Genomic DNA, 23,371 nt, shown 5'->3' with positions numbered 1-23,371 from the left:
AACAGGGACCTGATGATTGCAGAGACTATTTTTTTTTTTTTACTTTTATGGGCACAGAGTAGGCATATATATTTATGGGATACATGAGATATTTTAATACAGGCATACAATGCATAATAACCACACCAGGGTAAATAGGTATCCATCACCAAAAAACTTTATCATTTCATTCCAATTATTCTTTTTGTTATTTTTAAAATGTACGATAAATTATTGTTGACTGTAGTCACCCTGTTGTGCTATCAGATACAAAATCTTATTTATTTTATCTAACTATATTTTTGTACCCATTAATCATCTCTTTCATTTCCCCACCACCGCCCCGACTACCCTTCCCAGCCTCTGGTAACCATCATTCTACTCTTTACAGAGACTTTTTTTTTTTTTTTTTAATTTAATCAGGACTTCAGATAGAGAAAGAAAAATCATCTTTCCTCTTCTTCACTGTGCAAATCACAGCATCCTCTGTCTTAAGCAGCTCTGACCACTATAGCAAAATACCATAGACTGAGTGGCTTATAAAAAAACCAGAAATTTATTTCTCACTGTCATGGAGGCTGGAAGTCCAAGACCAAGGTGCCAGCATGGTTGAGTTCTGGTGAGAGCCCTCTTCTTGGTTGCAAAAGGGTACTTCTATATTCTCATATGGTGGAAAGAAGGCAAGACAATTAGTTCTCTGGGACCTCTTTTGAAAGGGCACTAATCCCATTCATGAAGGATCCTCATGACCTAATCACTTCCCAAAGGCCCAGCTTAATACCATCACAATGGGGGTTTAGATTTAAAATATGAATTTCAGGAGAACACGAACATTCCTTCCATTGCATCCTTTCTCCAACACTGACTCCCACAACTCATACTGCACCTACTACTAAATCCACTACTTTGAATCTGGATAGGTGCTGGCAGGAGGGATTGAGGGGCAGCGGAGTGCTAAAAGGGGGTATAAGGAAGAGGGAAACTGAGACAGTCAGTACTTGCAGAGCAGACACTTCTCTTTTAGATGTGGAAATTCAAGCCACTGAAAAAAACTTAGAAGGGACCTGTAGAACAGTGGACTTCTGGGCTGAGCCAAGCACAGACTGTACACATCAGACAATTTGGAAAGCACCTGGCAGTCACTGTGGAGGAGGATCTCTGATGTAAATACCAAGCAGTAGCATTATTACTGTTTATATTTATAGTGTAGTTTCTAAAACCAGCAGCCAAAGACTTGAGCGGAACTATTTGAGAACGAAGGCAGGAAATCAACTTGTAAGCATCATCAAAACTTTGTCAGTTTCCTCTTCCTCTTTTAGGCTGACAACATGGTTTTTGAAAGGATGAGAAAGCACTTAGTCGGAGCGGTTAGGTACTGCAGATATTAGATCAGCTGCTCCAAGATTTCAGTTGAGACTTGCAAATTTGTTTCATCTAAATTTCTTAAGCTAGTTTCAAGCCTTGGTCCCTGAGGCAGAATCGAAGGCTATAAAAATAACTCCTGGTACAACTCCTAGGCTGGAAGACAGATGCTGCAGGCAGAAGCGATTTCCATAGTTAGAACTGCTTCACTTTGGGGTGCCCCAGAATTTCTGGAAATGATTAAGGAGATCTGAGGGACCACAGAGATTCAGTAGGAGCAGTTTTTTCATTTCCCTTAAGTATGTTTTGGGTATGTTGGTGGATGATGGGAAGGGTTTGTGGGACAGTTGCCAATGGCACCAGGAAGCAAGGCGCCAGCTCCCAAGTCAGTGCTGCCTGGTGTGAGAACACCCCATGGCTCCCTTCTGCATGGTCTGGCCTGGGGTTGAGTAGACAGGTGACTGGGAAACACCACAACTCCCTCTGCCCTGCCCTGCGAGCAGTCACACACCTGCAGCTTAGGAAAGAAGTCCAGTAGGCGTTTTCATGTTCCTTGGAGCGATGGATGTTCATGTCCCATGTGCAGCTGTAATCTACAAGCATGTCAAGTGGTATGTGTGTGTGTATATGTGTGTGTGTGTGTGAGTGTGTGTGTGTTGTGATGGGAGAGATAGCTTCTATCATCTGAGGACATTTTGTTCCAACTTCGGCCTTACTTTGTCCTTGTGTCAAAATGTATTGTCTAAGATCCCAAAACACCACCTGGTGAAGATTTATCCCCTAACCTTAGGGACCTTCTGAAAAGTAGCGTATCAGTAATTTGCAGAAAATATTGTGAGACCTTGATCCAAAGAGAGCAGAAGTCCGACTCCTTCGTTGTCACCTAGCCTCTCTCTCCTCCAGTAGCTTGCTGCCCATCCACTGATGATGCTCACCTGCAGGACTCAGCCCACCCAATTTCTGCCTGGATCTTGTACCAGGGTGTGCGTACCCCCGGCAGGATTGCTTCCCCCAGGGCTCTGTGCTGAGGTACAAGATCACCAGACTTATCTAGGGCAAATGAAAGAAGTATAGCCAGGCAGGATCTGAACTGTATTGACCAGGGAAGTGAAAGTCAAAACTGTAGAAGTGGTTCCAAGCATCAAGTTTGGTGAAGGGTGAGGTGAGATGCCAACAGCAAGATGCATCAGCAGAGCAGAAGGAAGAAGGAAGCAGAACCCAAGGCAGCTTGCGGCAAGTTGACCAGAAGAGAGGACATGAAATGGATGGAGGTGTCAGAGGTCCATTTCTACTTGACAGAGACAAATCTTCAAGGAGGTAGGAGGGAGCGGGTGGCTGGTAAACCAATTCCTTCCACAAGCAGCTGCATCAACAGCCTCCATCTTGCCCCTTGTGGGGTTTGGAGTTGAATCAGGCTCCCAGTCCCAGAACTCGGGGTCATGACTGTGGACTGTTTCAGCTCCCATGAAGACCCTCCGACTCTCCTGGCTGCCAAGTAGATCGAGGACTTTTCTGCTGGAAGCAAGCTCTGATATTTGAATCTTAGCTCTCCCAGTGCCTAAGTGGACCCAGGCCATAGGATGGTCTTCTGTCTAAACATTCCCTCTAATTGTGAGCCTTTGCACTTAGTGTCCAGCAACTCCAGCCAGCCTCAACAGGGCCCTCCTGTGATACTCAACTCCCCCATTCCCTGGGGACTGGATTCTGCATCTGATGACCTGACTTCTGGGACATGTCTTTCTGTATAATTTCAGGTTGAGAGTCTTTGGCTCTAACTCAACGACTCCTGAGTAAATGGCAAGGATTTCCTGCAACTGTTCCTCACTCTTCTGTTGGGCAGCTTCCAGAATGGGATAAAATCATTATATAGTCATCTGCAAGGCCTGAGTATCCTCTCAGCCTGGCTTTTAATTAGTAACCCCACCCATGCTGGATTTATTGGGTAGATTTTTTCCCCATACTCCTCCATCCGCATGTTGCTGAAAGTTTTGGATGCTTTGGGTCCAAGCCTATCCAGGTGAAGTAATTTATAGCCTACTTTCATCTACTTTGTTTTGTAAGCACAGGCTCCAAGCCTCCTGAGAGCTGTATGTTTTTAATACTTCACGGATAGTAGAATGAGTAAAGTTCTAGCTGTCTGGGGTTTCTTTGCGAAATCCAGCTATCCCCGTTGTAGACTGTGGAGAGAGTATCAAGTTAGTTTAAATTTTAAGCAGTATCCACATGCTAGCACCTGGAGAGTTTGCCAGTAACTACAACTGAGAGAGTCCATACAAGGAGAACTTCCCAGCAGCTACTCTCTGCCTTAAAAATGTAGAGCCATCCTAGAAGGTTCATTATTCTACCTCCTTACTCAACGAGTCATATCACGGGGCTCAGGAATCTATAGGAGGGTTAACACTCACTCCCTAAATCCAAAGAGCCCTATGGGAATCTCAAAAGGGGAAAGTATTCCATGGAATAAGGCAGGTATGTATCTGCTTCTGGCCTGTGTGTGTGGAGGATGGCAGTAGGCCCTGAATTTACCTTCCTGTGATGGACACCCCTTAGGTTCTTAATGGTTCATAAATCCATACAGTCTATTGTGGAAGAGTTTGAGGAATGGGTTGATGGAATAACTCCAACTGTAAACTTGCCTCTCTCTCTATTCACTCAATTATGTAGAAATAGACTATCAGCCAACCTCAACTGTTCAGAATATGACCCCAAACCAGGGACTACCACAAAGATAGATGTACAATCACTTTATAGGTATGGATTCCATTTCCTCAGTGAGTTTATTGTTTTTCTTTCCAGAATAGGTAAGAATCTTATTTTTATTTATTTCATCTAGAGACACATCTACCATGTTGCCCAATGCATGATTGGCAGGAAATAGAGATTTTTCTGGATGATAATAGCAGAGTTAAAACACTTCTTTTGGTAATGTCCACCTATTAAAAAACATCAGTAGTCCACTCACTGGAGCCAACCAGAAAAAGTTGTCCCCTTCTGCAGAATAGCCTTTGCTTTTTAAAAGTAATGCTTTTTTTTTTCTTTTTTCTGTTTACAGACATTGTAATTTCCTTTGAAATATTTGAAAGCAGCAGTCATGTGGACTTTAGAGTAAGATGGGCCAGGATGGAATCCCAGTCAGGCTTCTCTGTGACCTAGAGCTCCTGCAGCCCATTAGCCTTAATTTAATTTTCTTTAATGCTGGGATAACAATCAGAAAGCCATAGAGCTATTGAGAGGAGCTAACACAGGTAATCTGGCTCTAGGAAGACTCAAGGATTACTTGTTGAATTTAAACAAAGTGAACCAGATCTTAATCCCAGTGTATTTTAATTCCAAGTTTGGTTTGTTTCCCCCTGAAGAGTTACCACCAACCCCAATCAGATTGACAGAAAGTGCTCTTTGGTTACTTATTCTTCCAAATATCCTTTCCTTCTCTTTAAAAAATATAATAACACATCTGGGATCTATTATATGGTGGTATATATTTCAGCCTATGTGTCTGCTAATGCCTTAGTAAACAGAAACCGCATGAATGTTGACTGCTCAAATACAGTAGCTGCTAGTCAACCTCAAGTGGGGCTGAGTATGAAGTTAAACATTGCAAGAGTGAAAATAAGTGGGTCAATCAAAAGTGGAACACTATCCCCAGTAGTATCTGAATCACTTTTTATAATTAAGATAATGCTCTTAAGCACCTCCTACTGCTTAGAATAAAGAAAGTTTTAAAAGTCTATAATGTTCTTATTTATATCAAAGGCGAGTATATTGGTTAGCAACACTTCTGGCTGTTAATATCAGTACATTTAACTGATAGTGGATTAAACAAACAGAAGAGTATTTTGTTGTTGTTTTCATATTTTCTTAAACAGAAACCTTGGTGGAGGGCCAGCATCTCTGTGATTTTCTTGGGCTTTCCCTCATGGTTGTAGAAAGCTGCCCTGGCACCATGCATCAAGTTCAAATCCAACTGAAGAGGCAGGAGTAAGGAGACAGGACCAGCCATGTGACACATGTTTTTTGGTTTTTTGTTTTTGTCAGAAAAGCCAGACTTTTCCCAGAAACACTGAAAGGAGAGAAACACTAAACATCTCATGGCCAGAGCTATGTCACAGGGCCACCCCTGTGCAAGGGAGACTCGAAAAGTAAGGTTTTATCTATTCAGCCTCTGTAGTGGGGGAAGACAAGAGAGAAAGGGGTGGGCATGGGTGTTGTTAGCCTTTGTTAGCCAGTCTCTAGTATCTTCCATCATGAGTCTTATGAAAGACTTTGAAGGCTGAAGCCTATTGCAAATCTCCCTAAACTAACTCTGAAAAACAACAAAGGCATCAGGCTATGGAGGAAAGAAGAAAAACTTTGGAATAGACTCACAAAAGTTTAAATCCTAGCTCAGTCACGTACTGAGTTGAATAGCCTTCTCTTTGAACCTCTGCTCCCTCACCTGTAATAATCTTGTCTCACAGGGTTATTGTGAAGATGAAAGAATACGAAAGCACCTCTTTTTTAATGCTGATTATCCCTCTGCCCATGTATACTATTACAGTAAAGATAATGGTGGAGGGTGGTGGTAGTGATGGCAAGGGGGGTCATTCTGCTAGGTACCTAGGCTTTCAGACAATGTTCCAAGAAAATCACAAGAAATAAATAAGTCAAAGAGTAGTGTAAAAGCCAGTTCCGTCCTATTCTGAAAAACCAGGCCCACCAGTCCATGATAACCTGGCCTTTTCTTCTTTGGTCCTTCTTTCATGTAGGTCATTATTTCACAGCCAGCCACACACAACCTCACTGAGTCTCACTCACCTTTGAATCTCCAGCACATAGTGCACAGTGGTAGATCCTCAGGGAATGTTTAATGAACGGGTGAATCCCCCAGAAGGGCAGATTAACTGGAAAAAAACAAAGGAAGTTGGAATTCAATAAAATATACTTAATAAAGACAAAGTTGTTTGGGGAGTTATCCAGCAGCTATCTAGTAATAACTAGATAAAGAATTCTAAGAGGAATATTCTAAAAGGAATTTCAGAAGATCTAAAAAGTATGCAGTGGAAGCATACTTTTTAGATCTTCTGAAATTGTCACAGATCTACTAGGAATGAAAAACAAAATCCATGGACTGTATTTGCAAAAATCTAAGCCATAAGGCATACTCTCAAACCACAAAAATACAGTGGGTGAGAGGAAAATGCCGATAACCACAAGACCTGCACTGATTCACTATCTGCACTGAAGGAGCAAAGGAATCTACAGGACGACCAAGGACATGAGAACAGGAGAACCCCAGTCAGCCCATGGGTGTTCTCTGAGAAGCACAGAGGGGTAGTCTGGGAACAACAGCTGACACCGACATGGACTTGACCCACTGGAATAGGGGTGAATACAAGGGATCTACAGAAAGGACTGAAAATCTTGGGGTGGTCTACCCTCTATGAAATCTTGAAACTGGCAGCCAGTTCTCCCTTTCAGAGCAGGGTCTCACACTGAGGAAAAAATGCTAGGAGTGAAATCAAATTTAGCAAGATCAAGACAAGAGTGACAAGGTAAGGTAAATTTTAGATGAAAGTAGAGGAGGCCGGGCGCGGTGGCTCAAGCCTGTAATCCCAGCACTTTGGGAGGCCGAGACGGGCGGATCACGAGGTCAGGAGATCGAGAGACGATCCCGGCTAACACGGTGAAACCCCGTCTCTACTAAAAAAAAAATACAAAAAACTAGCCGGGCGAGGTGGCGGGCGCCTGTAGTCCCAGCTACTCGGGAGGCTGAGGCAGGAGAATGGCGTAAACCCGGGAGGCGGAGCTTGCAGTGAGCTGAGATCCGGCCACTGCACTCCAGCCTGGGTGACAGAGCAAGACTCCGTCTCAAAAAAAAAAAAAAAAAAAGAAAAGAAAAAAAGAAAGTAGAGGAGAGGAAAAAAATCAAACAGAAAATTTCATAAATTTCATGTATCTTTTATGTTTTCAATACCACATGAAAATTACAGAAGAGTGAGTTCTATAAAGTTAGAAATATTATGTGAAGAGAGCTCTGAATTTCAATTGGAAAGACTACTACGAACTTATGATTGATACATTTAAATATGTTTATCAATTCTATTTACTAAAAACACCTAGAAACAATGACTAATCAAGTTACAATAAGCAACTGTAGTGCCCAAATTATGATCTTCAAATGTTAGTTCCTACAATAAGAAACCAGGGTTTTTTGGAGAAATTGCTGATTCCAAGTCTGTGGCAAGAAATGTAATGACAACTGGCGGTGTGTGTGTGTGTGTGTGTGTGTGTGTGTGTGTGTGTGTGTCTGCATGTGTGTAGCTGGGGGAGGTGAACCTAGGACATTTTATCCTATGAAATGGAAAGGATGCTACTAAAGACTACTATGGTCAAGTCAAAACAGCTCAGCTGCCAACCTTAAGAGCTTTCCACTGGCCAAAGATGGGACACTTTGAGTTTAATAAAGATAAGAATGTACTGTATTTAAACTCCGTATGTTTAAAGTCATGAGTTCATAATGACACATTAAAAAAATCTAATTAGTCACTTTTAGAGGGTTATAGGGAAACAATCTGTTATCTTGAAAACAGGTAAGTAATGAGAAGGAATCAAGCATTTGTCCCAACTTTTATACATACACAACTGGGTAACAAAACAATTGATGAGGGAAGGATCTCTTTATACATTATTCCAGCTAAAAAGTAAAATGTGACATAGAATTAAATGTCACCATTTTTAAGCCTCAATGGCTGTGATATCACAAAAAGAGAGACAGCCCGTCATATGCCATCTAATGAAAGAACATGCTGCTTCCTGTGATCTTGTGACAATAACTGAGTCAACGTTTTGTTGGTCTCTGGATCCAAAGGCTGTGATCTGTAGGTAACACAGAGGACAGAGAAACATGTACTCATGGTGCACTCATGTGCGCCGTGCATACACAATCAGCAAAATACAGATAGTGGGAAATTCTACAGGTCAAACCATCAAGGATCTTGAACAAATAAATTATAAGCAAGAGCAAGAGATGGAGGGAAAATCAGTAGATTAAAAGGAAATTAAAAACAACCAAGTTTTAAAAAGTGAATAAGAATACACAGTGCTAAGGATGTACACTTGAGTAAAAAAATATAAAGAAACATAAGGAAGTGATTACTATAATAGTCAGGATAGTGGTTATTTTTGGAGCGAGGGAGGTGACATGTTCTGGGATATCTCACAAATATCTATTTCTTAATCTGAATGGGTGTTAGTCTTATAATTCACTATCTGTTTGTTTTGTATGACTTTTTATGTCTATTTTATTTTACAATAAAAGTTTTAAAAAACCTGTTTGACTTTAGCGAAACCTCTTGATCCCATCCCCAAAACGGTGAATTACACACATCCACGTGTAAAAATGAAATACAACATAAAATTGTTTAAAAAAATAAATAGGCAGGAAGTAAGAATATATTTTAGATTGAGTTATATTTCCCTAAGTGCCTTTACTAAAACCCATTTCATAAAATCTTTTCCTTCCTTTAAAAATCCTTTCAGAAGATTCTACGTACCTTTATTCTAGACTTGGCAAGCTAAATAGCTAGAAAGTATTTCCTTTCCGAAGTCCAAGGAACATGCAATCCTTTACATAATAAAAAAATATGTATTAAGGCTTCCAATTCTCCACTCTTTTCTTTCATTTGAGAGGGGAAAACATGCGTAGAAATGCACGTATTCACATATTTATGAAAGCTCTGTGAACTCTGTAATAGAAATGTGGAAGTGACATTAAAAGGGAAACCTTCTTTGTGCAACATGCAAAAGATAATGTCTTTTTCAGCAAGAGTTAGAGGGTAATAGAGTTTTACCAAAAGTTTAAACACATTAAAGGATTTCATTTGCCATCTGAGCTGAAATTTCAAAGCCAAAATGTGAACCCAATATAGGGATCTTTATCAGTGATTGAACTTGCTGACTTCTGAAAGGGGATCCCAGGCCTGCCCAAGTCTTTTGAAGTTCCATTTGGCTTTGTCTTCAAATGTCTTGACATAATCAGGCCATTGATGCCTTGTGCTGTCCTGTGAACGCAAGCATTTGCCCACAACTCCATTTCAGGACTGGAGACAAGAAGAGGTTCAGCTCCCTTTGACACTGGGTCGGCTGGTCAGGAAGTTCTCAAGTGTGCAGCATTGTGAACTTTTGGCAGAACAGCTGCCCAGTGGGATGCCAGTGCTTTCACTTCCCATCAGCTCAGGGCTTCAAAGGCTGGGGGCATCTGTACCCAGTGACCTGTGTGGCTGGCCTGGACACATCTCTTTCCCATGGGATTGGTGGCGGTAGATAGGCCAGATTGACATCGCCTCACATAACTTCATTTCTCAAACTTGAGAGCCAGAACATGTGCGAGACCCACCAAAATCAGCAAGTTCACCCCCGGGTTGCACTGGTCACTGAAGGATCACTTGCTTTTAGAAACTTCACTTTCCATTCACACTGATTATGATGGTAATACTGGCACACACCACGTGTGCACATTGTTCCTTTAAATCATTTTAACAACTACATAGTAATCATTCTTCCCATATTGCAGATGAGGACAATTCACCCAGGATCACACATATAATTCGTGTCAGCACTGGGATTTGAACTCAGCTCAGGCACCCTGGGTCTGTTTCTTTAACCACCAAGCTCTAGCGCCTATGGCTGGAGAATATATATAGACATAGCCCTGTACAGGGTACTGCTGACTATAGCTACTACTTATTCAACTCCTCAATATATTGGGCATGAGACCAAGCTTTACAAACATTTCATTTAATATACAAAGTAGATAGAGAGAGAGAGAGATAGAGTTATGTGTAATACACTTGCAGATGCTGATAAATATATAGATTCCAGTGTAGATATATAGACAACAGCATAGATACATAAAGGCCTAATTATAACAGCCAGACGCTAGTTAGACTCCCTAAATTTAATCCCAGCTCCACTCCAGCTGTTTGACCTTGAGCAATTGATTTAGCAGCCCTGGTCCTCAGTCGACTCATCTAAAAACACCTCCCTTACAGGGATACAGTGAGGATTCAATGAAATAATACATGTAAAGCATATATAGTTCCTGACAAAGAATAGGCTTCCAATAAGTTAGACATTATTGTTATTATTATATACATATAATAATATAAAAGAGTATGTTATTCTTATTGATGTTAGATAGACAGATGATCTACTTTCTTTTTTTTTTTTTTTTTTTTTTTGAGACGGAGTCTTGCTCTGTCCCCCAGGCTGGAGTGCAGTGGCCGGATCTCAGCTCACTGCAAGCTCCGCCTCCCGGGTTCCCGCCATTCTCCTGCCTCAGCCTCCCGAGTAGCTGGGACTACAGGCGCCTGCCACCTCGCCTGGCTAGTTTTTTGTATTTTTTAGTAGAGACGGGGTTTCACCGTGTTAGCCAGGATGGTCTCGATCTCCTGACCTCGTGATCCGCCCGTCTCGGCCTCCCAAAGTGCTGGGATGACAGGCTTGAGCCACCGCGCCCGGCAGATGATCTACTTTCTAAAACAATTCAGAAAGCTTGGTAAAGAAGAGACGTGTTCTCCAAATTTATCCGGGTCAAAGGTGAAAAAAAAATTATGCTGAGCTGTTTCATCCCCCAAGCAGATCAATATTTCGGCAATAAAACACCAAAGTAAATTGATGAGGCTACAGCTGAAAATAAGCCTGAGACCCCTAGCCCCTCATGCTGCAAAAAGCACTGCTCTGAGCAGGACAGGTGCTAACACTCAGGGTAGTGAGCACTCAACTCACGGTACCATAACAGGTGCTGTCTGTCTGAGGACACAAAAAAGTCTGGTGACCCACTCATCACAATCGATCTTTCAGGCCCTGGATGCCAGTCCTTCTGCAGTCAAATCTATTTCTGTCCTTATGGGCCCTGCAAAAGGATTTAGTATCCAAATCCCATTTGGTGTTCAAATAATACATCCTCATGCAAGGTGGACTTGACGGAATAATACAAGCACCCGTAGACGGTTTTGAATCAGTGCTTTGGACCGGGTGCTGCATTAGACACCACATGATCATAATGCACGAGCATTATGATCGCCTTGAGGTCCCATATCTACTGAGTAGCAGAGGAGTCCTCAAGCTCATCCGCTGCTAGGGCTCACGCTGTTAATTCCTGCATTCTACTCCATCCTTGTTCATTTCCAAAGTCTTGTACACTTTATTTCTCCCTTCACCACCAATCCTACTTAAGGAAAGTTATCAGTCTAAGCCAATTGCTTCCATGGGAATTAATTACTAAAAAAATAACTTATGTATCTATTATTTCTCTCCTCTGTGTATCCATAGTTCTTGGTACACAACTTCAGTATAGCAGGGAGCTGAACATGGTCTCTCTCCATCATTAGACAGTGACTCTTTGAAGGCAAGAACCTTGTCTTATTCACCTTTCTAACCCTAGCACTTAGCATGGTGCCTGGCATGTAGCAGACCCCTAATAAATATTTGCAGGCAGAATAAATGAATGAGTGGATAGTTGATGCATATGTGAATAAATTATTCAAGTGACCTCATTCTTTTTTGTTGAAAAGTCTGCACTGAATCTCAGGTTCTTAAATACTGAGAAACGATTGAGTTGCTGCAACAGTTAGCACAGTATCTGATACACAGTTGGTGCCCAATATGTTTTATTGAATAAAAAATATTTATACACAATTCAGTCATTAAGGCAGCATCAATCACCTGAAAGATCTATTCAAAAACGATTTGTTCTTCTAGTTCTGAAATCTATCACTAATTAAACCAGGTTAGCAAGATGCTGGGGGCCTGGGTTGCATCCAAAGAGGGCTCCACAGATTGGTTTTTATGGCAGGCTCTGCTGGGCTGGCATCAGCCTATACTGAAGGAGGTTTCAGGCTGATGACATTTGCCATCATGTCCCCTGTCAGGCTGCTGTAGATGACCTCATTCATTACACATGGAGTTGAGGTCCTGTCTGATTTCAATATTAAAAATAGTTCTTCTGACAAACTGGTCAGTTTTTACGTCATATACTTGGTGAATTGTCTATACTTCCCTTATTCCCAGTTTGTAATATAATATACTTGGTGAATTGTCTATACTTCCCTTATTCCCAGTTTGTAATGTAATATACTTGGTGAATTGTCTATATTTCCCTTTTTGTTTTGGCCACTAAAAAATGAAGTCGAGTTTGTAGCCAGTCACAGCAAAGGAAAAGGCTTTTCGTTATATACTTTTCCAATGTCAGTCTTGGCTTTCTTTCATTTATGTACTCTAAATTCCTCTTTCCCTCCTTCCTTTTTTCTTTTTCCTTCTTTCTGTCTTTTTCTTTTCTTTCTCTCTCTCTCTTTCTTTCTCTTTCTTTCTTTCTTCTTTCCTTTTCTTTCTTTCTGCTACTAATAATTTTATGTCTCTTTATTATCTATGAATGATGGTAAGCCATCAAGGATCATCAATGAAACTAACTAAATTTAAAACAGCTTATTTTATTGACTAACTACAGATGAAGCAAATGTATTCGGCAAATATATTGTTATTCAGATACACAGTGATTTTTACCTTCCCCTTGTGTATTTAATGTATTCAGGACTAGAACCCTCTCTGGAAGTCAACAGAGAATAAAGGTATAAAATATTAAATAAAATATGATATTTTAACAAGTCTGCTAATATCATTCCCTGAGTGTACAGAGGTTGAATTATGGGATGATGATCTTAACTCTTTTTCTGGCTCATGGGAGGCAGTCACCAACTGTTCATTGCAGGAGGAAAAGAAAAGGAGACAAGAAACACAAAGAGAAGAAGGGAGAGATGAGCAAAGGGTGGAATGGAGAGGGAGAGAAGGTCACTGGAGATGTAGGGATGGGGAAATAAAGGGAAATAAAGGTACAGAAAATGAACTAACAGTTGAATTTACCTTATTAGCTAAGACCAATGTTTGGACCTCAGTTGTCTCTGAGAGGCTATCTGGCAGCCAGAAATAAGAGGGGAGGTCACAGTTGATATCACTGCACTGACGGTTTTTTGCTAAAGAAGATGATGTTTCTGTCCTACTCAATTTCAATACTGAGCTAAGTCCTAACCAAATTTTAGAACCACCAACTCATACCTCCTGCTTAGAATCAACCTTCTTATCCCATAATTTCCTGTCCCAAGAAATACAAGACAAAGCTTTTCTCTCCTATTTCTACTTAAGTAAAAATCTGGCCAGTTTTTCCAAAAAGTAAACTTCAAATTAATAAAACTATTTTGAAAAACACTTTTGTTATATTTATTTTTTTCTTAGAATAATGGCAAACAAATTCATTGTAAAAATATGGAGGCAAAATTGTATTAAACTTATATAAAATTGTCTTTAACCATTGTTAGCATTATCAGTTATTTTCATCCAGTCTCATTTATTTCCACATATATGGGGTAGACATATATAGTTATGTGTACACTCAGTCCTGCATCCTTTTTATGTTTTTAACTTTATATGGTCCTATTTCAAGAAAAGTTCTCAAAATTTGATTTTTTTTTTTTTTTTTTTTTTTTTTTTTTCCTGAGACAGAGTCTCACTCTATTGCCTAGGCTGGAGTGCAGTGGTGCGATCTTAGGTCACTGCAACCTGCACCTCCCAGATTCAAGTCATTCTCCTGCCTCAGCCTACCAAGTAACTGGGATTATAGGTGCCTGCCACCACACCTGGCTAATTTTGTGTTTTTTAGTAGAGACGGGGTTTCACCATGTTGGCCAGGCTGGTCTCAAACTCCTGACCTCAAGTGATCCACCCTCCTCAGCCTCCCAAAGTGCCGGGATTGCAGGTGTGTGCCACTGCGCCTGACTCAAAATTTGACTTTTCTTAAATGTTTGCATCATATTACATCTATGGAAATTCCATTATGTATTTTATTTTGTTATTGAATCTTTAGTTTCCAAAGGATTAATATTTTATACATTTTTTTTTCAGTTCCTCTAATCGCAAGGAACTCAAGTAATAAAGTTGTGGTATTAGTGTTAACAGAATCAAACATCAGGTGGGAATAAAAAAAAAACAGGGACCACAGTATGGTTGGGATTTACATAGATCAGAATAGGATTCAGGACAGCTTTTGTGGTAGAGATTTTAGCTGTTCATATTATTTCTGGTTCTTTTCCTTCCAGGGACTTGGTGTAGCTTGTATTTCTGTACTTTTCCATCCTCTTGAGGTCAGACATGGCCATGTGACTTATTTTAGCCAATGGAATGTGAGAGGAAGTGACATGAGCCACACCCATATGGAAATATTAATTTTTCCATGTTCACGATTCTCCCCCAGGAAGGATTGGCTGCTAATAACTCACAGCTCTCCTCTTCTCCAGAGAATCACTTTAACCACCTCTCTCAGAGGAATTACATGATCTCCCCACCCTGAGGGACAGCCAGCTGTGAATGACTAACCCAGTAGTATAATTCATGTTCACAAGCTCCCTTTGGGAGCAGGCTGAAGCTAGTTTAAGAAGCGTATCTTTGCTTAATTTGCTTTTACTATACTAGTCCATCTGCCTCATTACCCTTCTCCAAAACGAACTCCCTCAATAAATCACTATCACAAGATTCCAGATCTCAGGCTCTGCTTCTAGGGACCCACCTAAATTTCCCTTTTAGGTGACGTGATATTGTGATCCTGAAGTCTCAGTTGGAGGACAGCACTATGGAGTGTAGTCAGGACACTCTATGACAGTAAACCTTTGCGTTATCAATACATGCAGACTTGGAGATCTATGAGTCTCTCCTGACAAATAGAATATTGGAAGCAGGTCCACCATAACAGGAGTTTCTAGATCTAGATTTGTATGTCTCACTTCACACATGGTAAACCAGCTACCTCTTCTTTTTCTCTTCCCTTTACCTACTCTACACAATCAAATGCCTCTTAGATCCAGATTGGTTATGACTCCTTACGCTTTTTAGTCTACTTTCTGGATGCTATTTATTGCATCAGCTTCAGTTTTATGGGTAACCCCATTTTCTCTGTGTTTTCCAGTTCAAATTCCCAAAAGTAAAAATCTGATTGGCCAACGTCATTTCTGGGCCTCAGGTGAGTCTATGTCCTGGCTACCTTTGGGTGGAGTTAGCCACAGCCTAAGTCATGAGGCACATGACATGGTTGCTTAGTGTTTTCCCAGATTTCCCTGAAGTGAAGATATTCTGACATGGGTCTATAACTTGAAATTGGGCCATGAATCCAATAGGAAGACCCAAATGGCTTTCAATCTTATGTAGAACACTTTTCTCTTTGGATTACTTCTTTGTCTTGGAAGTCATATTCAAATTGGCAGGTGTAGTCAGTGGGGTCTGGGGACTCCTCTTGTTGCTAAAAGGGCTGCTTCCTTCCACAAAAGGCCAAGTGGGAACCAGGCATATGAAAAGCCATAGCACACCCTGCTACAAACATGGGCATGTGTCCTGTGTAAGCAAAAGAAGTCCTCGTAGCTCACATGATACCAAGAGCCCAGATAAAGGTTTAGCAATAATTCCCAAGCATCTAAAGTGTGCTTAGCTCATCTCTTCCTTGGGGACTGCATTGGCAATCGGTGTCTGAGAAAACACTCCAAGGTTAGGGACCCTGCCCAGCTGCCTTTTACCAGAGATGTCAGTAACAATAGTTGTCATGTACATACATGTACCGGTCCATTTGTCCCATCATTCATAGCAAATATTTATTGAGCATCAACCACACGCCAGGTACCATTTGACTTCCTGGGGATATATCAATTAACAAAGTAGACGAAATCTTGGCTCTTGTGGCATTTACCTTCTATTTCAGGAGATGCTCAACAGGCAAACATGGAAGTCTTATGTCAGTTAATGATAATGACTACACAAGAATTCAGGCAGGGTGAAGGGACTGAGAGTGATGGGGTTAGGGGTGATAGTCTAGACAGGATGGTCAGAGAAGGCCTCACTGGGAAAATGATATATGAGCAGGCTTCAGTGAAGTGAGGGAGGGATTCAGTAAAAGATCTGGGAATGCAAGGATCCAGGCGGAGAAACAGAAGATACAAATGCTTGACTGGAAAATCTATGAAGTGGAAGCATAAGAGGCAGAAGTAACAACCTGTGTGAAGGCCCTGAGGCAGGAAAGTACTTGGCACAGTCAACGATCCTAAGGCCAGCGCCTCTGAGTGCAGCCCAGAGAATCAAAGAAGCAATAAGTGAGAGGTGCTCATCAGTGATAGGCAGAGCCAGAAGACTCTCTGTAGGCCCTTTGTAGTTTCCATTACAGATTTTATATTTTATCCTATATGAAATGGAAACTGGTAAGATAAGCCAAAAGCTATGTTTTGTAGTTGAGTTCAGAGCTAATGGCTTGGTCTAGGGGAGAGGAGAGGAGAAACAATGGAAATGGGAAAATGTGTGTAGGGCCAACGAACACTTCAAATGTAGGATATACAGTACATGGTGATTGATTGGAAGTGAGAGAGAGAGAGGTGACAAAAATAGCTTCCAGGGGTCGTTGGACTGCTAGTTGGGTGGAGGTGTCATTACCAAGAAGGGGGCCTATCAAGGGGGACATAGATTTGAGAGAGGATAGAGACCTTAGCCAGGTGTGTAAGCCATTATAATAGTGTAATATCATTATTATTCATATTTGATAACAAGTGAACAGAATCAGAAAGGTTATTTCTCTTGCTCAAGATCACACATCTAGTAAGCAGAGGAGCCTAGTTTCATACCCAAGTCTACCTCATTGATGCCAAAAACCGTTGTTTTCCACTTCAATTCTCATACAGTCTCGTAGGAGGAAAGAAGAGACCAGAGCATCCCGCGGAGCACAATTAAAATAGTGACATAGGAAGGCCAATCAGAGAAGTGCCCTGAGTATCCCCTATATGGGCCAAAATGGCCATACTGAGGTCAAATGCCAACACCCAGATTTCCCAAGACCAGCTGTGCCTTCCAAGACCAGAAGTCAACTGCCTGTCCCAGTGATGTCTGGTCAGAATGGCTTCTTTTCTCAAAACTTCACTGTGGACTGAAAACTGTTAACTTACAGCTCTGGTCCCCGAATGTGGTCCCTGGACCAGCAGCATCAACATCATCTGGGAACTTATTAGAATGCAAAATATCTGGCACAGCCCCAGACCTACTGATTAGAAACACTGTGGATGGGGCCCAGCAATCTGTATTTTTAAGCAGCTTTCTAGAAGATTCTGATGTACACTCAAGCTTGAGAATCACTGAATTAAAGCATCTGGTTTCAACTGATCTAAGTTTCTGCTTCTGTAAAGCCCTTGCCTGAAGTGACTGAGGTATAATTTCAATAACAGGCAGGGGTTGGGCTCATGGGGAAGCTATTGCTGAAGTTGGATAAAGGCTCAATTTTTCCCCTGTCCAATTCTCTTACATAAATTCCTGTCCAAAAAGGAGCCTGCTCCCCACTTTTTTGTAAAAAAAAAAAAATTGGGGGGGACTGTTGTTTTGTTGCAAAAGGAATGCTTTGCTAATTTTAGGAAGATGGCTTCAGTTATAGACAGGAAGTCTTGAGGGGAGAGAGACTTTGACTTGAATTTTTTAAAATTGCATTCCTTTATGTTTTTTCTTTAGAAAAGGAAAAGCAACATGATTAACAAACCTCAGCTGACTTTAGAGTTCAAAAAAATCTCTGACTTAGAAGATGAACCATGTGGGAGCCATTTATAGAGTCCCCTCAGCAACAATTGAATACACGTAGAAAACAACGGCCCTCAAGACTTTGCTTTGAACAGAGAATCTTTGCAGTGTAAATTGGCTTTTGGAAGAAGCAGAGCATCTGGCTTCTTGGTAAGATGGATCCTGGAGAATGCTCCACATCCCTGCCTGCTCAGCTTCACTCACCATGGTGCACCTCAGATTGATCCCTCAGGGTATCATCCTGGTAACCATGTGCTCAGGAGTGCATCCAGGGTTATCGTTTACAGCAAACAGGGCAGATCCGCCCTTTCACAAGTGAGAAAACTGAGACTTACTTAGGAAGAACATGGGCCTCTCGGATGAATAAAAAACGGTGAGCCATAGGAGTTTTAGATATTTTATGTTATCAAATTCTTTAAGTGAGAAATAGTCTTGTTTTCATTTCACAGCTGAGGAAACTGAAGCCTAGAAAGTAGCAGTAATTTACTCAAAGTCACTAAGTTAGGAAATAGGGGTACACCACTCAGAACCACAGCCTCTGAGACCAAGTCTTACTTGACAGGTCAGAGAGGAGTGCTTTAAAGTAGCCTGTCCAGGAGCTAACATGGACCTCATATTCATCTCCAGAAAAGTCAACATTTAAATATAATTGCTTGGTTAAAATTCAATTTATCAACATACTAGTCAGGGTTCTCCAGAAAAACAGAACTTTTCAATGATGGAGCACACATACTATGGTGGTTCCATAAGATTATAATGGACCTGAAAAACTCCCGTCACCTAGCGATGTCGTTATGGGGGTCCTTGCTCCCAGAGCCGCCAAGATGGTGGCAGCTGCTTCCAAAATGGCGGTGGGCTGCTTCCAAAATGGTAGTGGGCTGCTTCCAAAATGGCAGCCAGCTCTTTCCAAGATGGTGGCAAGCCTCGTGTTCTCTGACCCAGGGTTCTTGGCCTCATGGAATCTTGGGCCATGTGGTGAGTGTTATAGCTCTATTAGAAGCCCTGGGTCACAGAAGAGAGCCATGGAACCCAGTGACTAGTGTTCAGCTCAATTAGGATGAACCCAGACACTTAGCCATGCAGGAACAACTGCAAGCCTTTAGCCCGAGCGGGAGCGGCAATGGACGCCTGGCTGGATCAGAAGCACAGTGGACACCCTGCCGGATCTAGAGGTATAAAAGTCAGCGGCAGGTCTGCGATGGTGGCAAATAGCAGTGGTGGACAGCGAGGGAAAGCTCAGCTTGAGCTGTAACAAACACAGACCAGAAGAGAGTGCAGTTGCAAGATTTAATAGAGTGAAAACAGAGCTCCCATATAGAGGGAGGGGACCCAAAGAGGGTAGCCCTTGCCGGCTGGAATTCCTGGGTTCATATCCCGATCATTGTCCCTCCCACTGTGCTCTTAGGCAATAGATGATTGGCTATTTCTTTACCTCCTGTTTTTGCCTAATTAGCTTTTTAGTGAGCTTTCTTTACTGATTGGTCGGGTGTGAGCTAAGGTGCAAGCCCCGTGTTTAAAGGTGGATGCGGTCACCTTGCCAGCTAGGCTTAGGGATTCTTAATCAGCCTAGGAAATCCAGCTAGTCCTGTCTCTCAGTGTCATAGTCTTCATAATGTTGTAGTGCAATGCATCACTCATGTGTCTGTGGTGATGCTGATGCAAACAAACCCACTGCATTGCAGGTGTATACAAGTCTAGCACATTCAATTATGCACAGTACATAATACTTAATAATGAAAAATGACGATGTTACTGGTTTGTGTATTTACTGTATCATACTTTTAGTTATTATTTTAGAGTGTACTCCTACTTATTTTTTAAAAAGTTAACTGGAAAGCAGCTGTGGTCAGGTCCTTCAGGAAAGGTATTCCGGAAGAAGGCATTGTCATCTTAGGAGTTGACAGCTCCATGCATGTTATTGCCCCTGAAGACCTTCCAGTGGGACAAGGTGTGGGAGTGAAAGACAGTGATATTGATTATCCTGACCTTGTGTACGCATAAGCTAATGTGTGTGTTTGTGTCTTCGTTTCTAACAAAAAGATTTAAAAAGTAAAAAGTTTTAAAAAGCTTATAGAATAAGGACACAAAGAAAGAAAATGTTTTTGTACAGTTGTACAATGTGTTTGTGTTTTAAGCTAAGCATTATTATGAAATTAAAAAATTAAGAGTCATAAAGTTAAAAAGTTACAGTAATTGAAGATTAATTTATTACTGCATTTATTATAAGGAATAATTTCTTTTCTAAGTTTAGTGTAGCCTAAGTGTACAGTGTTTACAAAGCCTACAATTGTGTACAGCAATGTCCCAGGCCTTCACATTCACTCACCACTCACTGACTCACCCAGAGCAACCTGCAGGCCGGCAAGCTTCATTCATGGTAAGTGCCCTACACAGGTGTATCAGTTACCTTTTATACTGTATTTTTACTGTGAATTTTTTATGTTTAGATACACAAATGCTTAACATTGTGTTACAATTGACTACAGTATTCAGTACGGTCACATGCTGCACAGGTTTGTAAGCAATAGGATATATCACATAGCTTAGGTATGTAGTAGGCTATACCATCCTGGTACACTCTCTGATGTTTGCACACTTGTAGTTAGATGAAATCACCTAACTACACATTTCTCAGAATATACCCCTGTCATTAAGCGATGCTTGACTGTTTCAATACATAACAGGAGATTTTTTTATGAAAATTGGCTCACAAGGTTAGGGAGGCCATGAAATCCCATAATATAGCCTCTGTAAGCTGTAGAACCCGGGGGTTTCTGGTGTAAGTCCCTGGGATACAAAGACTGGGGAATTTGGAGTTCTAAGGTCCAAAGGCAGGGAAAGATGGATGTCCAGCTCAAGCAGAAAGAGATAATTCCTCCTTCCTCTGCCTTTTTGTTCTATCCAGGCCCTGGATGGATTGGACGGTGCCCACCCACACTGGGAGAGCCATTTGCTCTACTGAGTCCACTGATGCAGATGCTAATCTATTTCTGAGACAAGAATTGTCAAATTCTCCTTGGCTACTCAAAAACCCCAAACCTATCTCCTGAAAAGCATAAAAGAAATGTGTCCCCTTTCTTTTTGGCACAGAGCCATGACCTTGGGCTTTCACTTCCATCCCACTGTGTGAGTCCCTGTGGTGAGAATCAGAGGTGACTTGGGGAGAAGGTTACTACCCACAAGTGTGGCACCTTCAGGATCCCTTGGCAAGCCTGAATCAGACTACATATCCAGGGGGGCAGGCCCGTTCAAAACAATCTGCTTTATGTGGATTTAAACTGCTGTCCCCTGAGGGCATCTTGATTGCTTTGACCTTCTGTCAGATTTGACCCACGCTGAATGACTGCGACCTAAATGACAGCCTATCACCTTCTGTGTAGAAATATTTGATGACATCCCATTGCCTTCAGGATGAGTTCAAGCTGGAATAGAAATGAGAAATTTTGAAATTTACAAGCAGCAAGAAATCTACCTCTCAATTGTTAAAGATTTGCCCATTCTCTCCTTCATGACTGATTTGCTTAAAACATCCACCTTCCTAATATGATGCTGCTGATGATGATAATGATGATAAAAATAGAGAAAAAAATCAATTTAATAAAACAACAGTGCTCTGGCAGAAATTTGAATACAAAATGGCTTTTACTGGGAAGTTCTGACTTTTTAGGTTGCAGGGAACAAAACATCTTTTTTTAAAAGAAATCAAGTCCGAGTCAATCATCTTTGCCATCTCCCCGTCCCTGGGATTGGCTCAGAAATAGGCACGTGTCTAAGTCAGGCCAATGAGACCTCAGAAGATATTTTGTTGGGGCTTCTGGGGAAGAAAATGTTTTGCTCCTAAGGGAGAGCTCCTGAAAGAGATACTCTCTGGTCCCCTGGGGTTACTTTGTGTGGATTGAGGCAGTCATCTTTGTCCTAGCTGGACCCCAGAGGAGGACAAAGTCCAGTGAATTGCAAAGAAATGACCCCAGATCGCACTGGGTCTTGTGATACGACCTCTTCCCCCACTCAAGTGTCATTCACAGCTGTCTGGCATAGTATGCCTGGCACAGAGTCTGGCACTGTGAAAGTGACTCAGCCCAGGAAGAAGAGGATGAGCAAATGGATGCCAGTTGAACCTGAGGATTTCTCAATGATTTTAGTTTGAACTGGTTTATGCAGGTAATATACTTCCCAGACGGAAGTTCAGGGAAATATAAACCACATTTTTGATGAAGAGACTTGGGTAGCATGTTGGAGCGAAGAGTGGCAAGACAGAATGGAGGGATTGAGTGCAACAGGCCCTGGTTTGGTACAGCGCCCAGCCAGAATCACATGTGTGAGGCTGTCCAGGCCACGGACACAGTGTTCTCCTCCAGGTTTGCGCACACTGAGCCAGTGAGGTGCTTGCAGGGAGTCTGGAGGAAGCGTTAGACCTTTATTAGCTTAAGTACTTTACCAGAGCCTAGATTACATCCAAACCTGGAAGTTTTCAACAGCAAGCTTGCAGTGGCTTTCCAAAAGCTTGAGGCTTGCCTTTCCTTCAGTCAGAAGGCAAACTGTGCCAGGTACAGCTGAGAACCAGAAAACAACCAACTTGCATTGGTTGAGAATTTTCATGCCTTTCTGCTATGTAGACATGCAGCCACACTGAAGAGATAGGTTCAATCCAACCTGCAGGAAGCCTGGCTCTAGCTGAATTAGTGGTTGCCTTATCTTGAGGGAACTTCGAAGTCCAATTGAAAAATGCTGGGCTAGATTGAGCTTGAGCACTAATTTTACTTGAACTAAGTTGCTTGGCCTTTCTGGGCCTAAAGCTCCCTCATCTACAAAGCAAAGGAAAGAACAAAATCAACACTGAGATTCTTTGTATTGAGAAATACCATTACCTGAAATGAAAATCCCAATAGCATTTACAGAACAAAGAGCATGGGAACCAGGGACAGCCTGGGGTCTGAGTCCCAGCTCTGCCACTCACTAAATGTATGACCTCAGTTAATTCACTATCCAGCTCTGAATCTGTTTCATTATCTCTAAAATAGAGATCATAAAACCTATGTTAAAATTTTGGAAGGATTAAAAAGGATGATATAGGCACAGGCACAGAGTAGTTCATCAATAATAATTCCATAAATATTTATCGAGCATATCCTATATGCCATGTACTATGCTAACCTCCAGAAAGGGAGTGGTGAGTAAATGAGGCATCACCCCTACTCTCATGGGCGTAGACAGACAAAACCTTAGAGTTGCATTTATGAGTGTCTAACTGTCATATGAGATAAGATCTACCATGGACAGTCATCAGATGCTTCAGTACAGGCATAACAAAGGCTAGCTCCTATCACAACTCCTCACTCAACAGTGTCACTAAAGTCACCACTCACCAAATGCCTCCCTCATTGTCCTTCTCATGACTCACAAGGAAGAA

The 23,371-nt window shown here is 41.6% G+C and overlaps 1 long non-coding RNA gene across 1 annotated transcript in view; it reads right to left on the bottom strand.

Moving 5' to 3' along the window:
* Positions 1 to 5,895: 5,895 nt before the first annotated feature.
* LOC105497699 (uncharacterized) overlaps positions 5,896 to 23,371 on the bottom strand; it is a 143,412-nt gene continuing 125,936 nt past the window's right edge. The window contains exon 5 of the long non-coding RNA XR_011608895.1: positions 5,896 to 6,221. This is a non-coding gene — a long non-coding RNA (uncharacterized lncRNA). The remainder of the gene's footprint in view (positions 6,222 to 23,371) is intronic.

The sequence above is a fragment of the Macaca nemestrina genome, chromosome 10, assembly GCF_043159975.1.
Source record: "Macaca nemestrina isolate mMacNem1 chromosome 10, mMacNem.hap1, whole genome shotgun sequence".
Lineage (NCBI taxonomy): Eukaryota > Metazoa > Chordata > Mammalia > Primates > Cercopithecidae > Macaca > Macaca nemestrina.
The sequence above is the reverse complement of the archived record's forward strand: the minus strand, read 5'-3'. Positions and strand labels throughout refer to the sequence as shown.